Here is a 4,550-nt window from a genome sequence, read left to right as displayed (position 1 = left end):
CAGGCCACGCCCATAAAAAAATGGGCATCATTAAGATATGATGAATGTAGTTATAAAAAATGCATTGAATCTATTTTTCCTAGTCCTGACATTTTTTTTTACATACAGACCTACATACATTCAAGTGTCCCTTTAAAACCAGAAAATTGTTCTTGGATAAACTGAACCTTTGAACAAAAACTTTACTTTTCATATGGGTTGTTCTCACTGTGCTGTATATCCAACAATGACAGAAGCTTCCCAATAAATCTATCTATGTCCACTAATCCAATCCTGTGGTGTTTAGTGGCCTGCCTTTTAATAAGTAGTAACAAAACATGAATAAAATGTAATTTCTGTGTCATGATCTGTTCGAGCCAAACTAAACATGAGAGGATCACCAGGTCTTACATGACACTCACAAGCAACACAGTCTTGACCCATTAGGTACAATGTGGCAGGTGCTAACTGCAAAGCTCTGTGGGTGAGGAGGAGGAGGGGACAAGTTTGCACTTGACATGGGGCACTCCTGGTAAAGCCTGATCAGCTGAGCCACAGCACACATTGCCGCATCGCTGCCAGATGTTCGGGGGGATTAAATGGCTCGATACCTCCCCATCCTCTTTGACTTACAGATTGAGTTTTAAGAGCTATGGAGGCCTGCAAGTAGGTAAACAAGCAGTGTAGATTCAGTGACATGAATGCAGCATGTTATTTTTGAGAAACAAGCAAAGAAATTAGCAGACTCTTGGGGTGTTCACACGAAACATATTTGCATCGATGCTGCACCGATGTATTTTGTTGCGATATATCTTAAACCGGTGTAGATTTTGTGGAGCGTTCACATGTATAAAGCTTCTTACTAAAGAGAAGCGTGTTAACCCCGGTGCAGCCCCACTTGCGTTCACACAGCAGTTTCAGCGGGCGTGCAATACGATAAAAACATGCGTAAAACATGCGCAAAGTGTACTTCCTTTTGCCCACCTTGTTTGTGACATATCGAAAAACCATGGTTTATACTTCTCCAGACAATTCAACGCTGTGTTCTTTCAGACACCGTAAAAGGATGAGAGAGAGAAAGTAAATATACCCAGGATGCAAGTTATACAATACCCGTACGTAATCAACTCTTCTCACGCATAGCAAGTCTACCCCTGTAGCGTTCACACGTCCCATTTTATGTCGGTGCTGCCCCGCAAACGAGCATTTACTCCGGAGTAAATTTTTAAACCACCTCCTGAGCAGGGTTAAATTTGCTCCGGTTTAAGCTGTTTTCAGGCGCTACACCAGTATAACTTTGTACCCAGTGGACTTTGGGTGAAATACGGAGTACACCCCTGGCTGGCCACATACTGTATAACAAACAACCATCCACATTCACACCAATATGGGAAAATCTGATGTCTTGACTTAACCTGAGAAGCATGTTTTTGAAATGTGGGAGGAAGCCGGAGTACCCAGAGAAAACCCACGCAAACATGGGGAGAACATGCAAATTCCATACAGGAAGGAATGGAAACAGAGAGCTCTGATCTATTGCCCATAATTTTACCTCACAGGGCAGGCAACCCAGGCAATTGCCTCAGACCATCATTGGCCCATACTCATGAAAAAGCACTGCTTTAGACAACGTGTCACTGTTGGGAATCCCCCACATAAGGCCTCAGACAAGCTGTTGCTGGCTGGTAGCAAGGAGGCCCCAAGAAATGTGTCTACTGATCACTATCAACAACACAACTAAAACCAAATAGTGAAAGAACACAGCAGGATTTGTAAATTTCATTAATGTCCTGACTTTCCACATTGGAGATTAATAAATTGTCTCTCTGTCCATTTACCTAGCTATGTATCTATTCAGCATCCTTACTGGACTACAACCACAGTACAACAAAGTGAAGTGAATTTATCTCTCAGTGCATGCAAAAGAAATTAAAGCAAATGAAAGCAAAAAATGTGATCGTGACAGAGTGGGAATGTGTGTCTAGCTTATGTTCATTTAAAAACAACACTGATGATGATAAGCTCATTGAAATACAACTATAATCGTGTGTGTGTGTGTGTGTGTGTGTGTGTGTGTGTGTGTGTGTGTGTGTGTGTGTTCACAGAGAATGGGGAGAGTGTACATGATTAGGAATGTTGCACTTTCTCCTGTTGACCGGTGACCTCATTTCCTCTGTCATCTTAAAAAATGAAAGAAATGTTGCTAATTTGTGTGTGTAAGTGGAAGATATGACCTTTCAACAAAAATATTACCATAAAGCATGAAAAATAATAAGATGAAGCACTGAAGTTGCATCTGCAAATGGCTGAATGTGAAATTCAGTCAAATGCTGAGTGTTTATGGCACACACATTTCTTTTACTTGCATGACCAAATTAAAGCAAGCTATCTAAACAATAAACTGTTCTCTTGATCTTTGCTTATATATACCTATATATTTTTTTCTTTGGGGAATCCTTCTTGCCCGCACCCCCAGAGGATTTACAACAAGGATGTCAAACTCAGGTCCTGGAGGGCCGCTGTCCTGCATATTTTCCAAGTCTCCCTGTTGCAACACAACTGATTCAAATGATCAGATCATCAGCAAGCTCTGCGGAAGCCTGACATTGAACCTGTTCATTTGAATCATGTGTTGCAACAGGGAGACTTGGAAAACAGGCAGGACAGCGGCCCTGCAGAACCTGAGTTTGACACTGCTGATTTAGAAGAATTTACTTTTATTCAAAAATAAAACACAGGTAGTATGAAATTATCCACCTAAGACGTGGTCTGATTCCCCTGATCAAACACAACTTTACCCAACCTTCACTCATTGCTGTACATTTCTGACATGAATGATTGTTAATAAGGAGGTAGACCGCCCTCTATGGGTACCGGACCGAACAAGCGTCAATTTAGACATTGAGTACATATTCCGCAGACAAATACAAAAACATTGAGTATCCATGTAAAGAAAGCTCGTTGGCATTTTAGCACACACAGGAAAAGACTAAACTGTCACTGTGACCTATAAAACAAATAAAAACATTCAAGTAACAGCTGTTATTAAATCCTGACGTCAAATGATTGTCTTTTTTTAACGGCCGGTGCTCGGAGCGAGCTATGGTTGGCATCCTTTTTCACAAGCTTCAAAGAGACGTCGCGTAACAGCGTCCATAACGCCCACATTTTCGTTTTTTAACTGCACAAAGGTTGTGTGAGTGGCGTGTGAAAACGTAAAAAGACTGTCAAACGAATCTTTACTTGCAACAAAGCCTTCAAACGTGTGCAACCTCCACGCCGACGGGAGCCTCGCCGCTACCTCCCCGGCTGATGAAGGCACAGTCGAGGGGGGTTGACAGCACCCTCACAAGCCGTCCACCTCACGCTCGTAAAATGAAACAAAATCGGTGCTTACCGTCTCGGTTCTTTACGGAGAAAGCAGGTTCTGATCGGCGGTGATGACGATGATAATAATCCTTTAATGTTGTCACCGGATAAATGTTGTGTGTGGGACAGTTGCGGCGACGTCCTGCTTAGAATGAGCTGCTCATTCATCTGAATGATAGTGAACTGCAGAGGGACTGTCAGGTCGGTCAAAACAGCGGCAGCACCACGCCTCCCTTCTTAAAGCTACACACTGGCCGTTGTGGTGTGTGCATGTGAGAGACATTTATCCGAAAAAATCCGAAAGGTGCAAGTCGAGAATTGTTGTACATTAAACATTGATTTTTATGTTTTACATACCAAACCAAACTAAAATAAAGGGAGAGGGGCGGAGGCTAATCCCACAGGTGGCCCGGTTTCATGTTGCCACGCTGTTGGAACGGCAATACAGTGTTCATTTGGTATATCGCCAGTGGTGTAGTGGAGATTTTTTAAGTGGGTGTACGCGATTCTGGGATGTTCTATATATACATACGGACATCAATCATAGGCTTCAACACCAGTTGAACTCACGTTAAATTTAATGTTTTACGACTCCAAAATAATCACAGGCCAACGTTATTAAGCATAACTCGCATTAGGGCTAAAACCGAAATAAAAATTGAATGTGGCGTCGGGAGAAGTGGGTGGACGGCGTATCCCCGCGTACCACGCCCACTACACCCCTGTATATCGCACTTCACGTGTTGGGAGTTTTTAACACAATTTATTTTGGAGGTCTTTTTTACAGTCCAAAGAAACCAGTGCATACTCGTATTGTCTTTTTTTTTGTTCCGGCCAGAGAAATAGAAGCATTTAGGGTCATTGTGTGGCTTTTTGGTGCTATGTTAAAGTGTACTGAGGATCTTCGTTTAGAGAACAGCATTGTGCTTTGCTGCCATCTTGTGGCATCTTGGTCCTAAACAACTGCGTTGTAGTGAATTGAGGAGTTTCATATTGATAAAAGTAATACTTTGCTCCCACCCCGATTACTGTAAGAATATGTTTTTTTGGAGGGGGGGGGCATTAATTAGTTGCTGGTTTTCACTGTTTTGGTCAAATATGTTAATTTTCCCAAACTGCCAGTGTATTTTCAAGCCAGTCCTGGCAGACAGCACCCATTAAACCCCATTGTCTTACATGTTGCAAATTTACACATTTAATAA

At 42.2% G+C, this 4,550-nt stretch overlaps 1 protein-coding gene across 2 annotated transcripts in view; it reads right to left on the bottom strand.

The window, feature by feature from the left end:
- The window catches only part of daam2 (dishevelled associated activator of morphogenesis 2), a 94,989-nt gene extending 91,419 nt beyond the window's left edge, over window positions 1–3,570 (bottom strand). For both annotated transcript variants that reach the window (XM_019876464.1, XM_019876488.1), the window contains exon 1: window positions 3,377–3,570. The gene's annotated coding sequence lies outside the window, so the exon portion shown is untranslated. The remainder of the gene's footprint in view (window positions 1–3,376) is intronic.
- Window positions 3,571–4,550: the final 980 nt, after the last annotated feature.

This window comes from Hippocampus comes, unplaced genomic scaffold, assembly GCF_001891065.2.
Source record: "Hippocampus comes isolate QL1 unplaced genomic scaffold, H_comes_QL1_v1.1 scaffold107, whole genome shotgun sequence".
NCBI lineage: Eukaryota > Metazoa > Chordata > Actinopteri > Syngnathiformes > Syngnathidae > Hippocampus > Hippocampus comes.
Note: the sequence above shows the minus strand (reverse complement) of the source record. Positions and strands in the feature narration are given on the sequence as shown.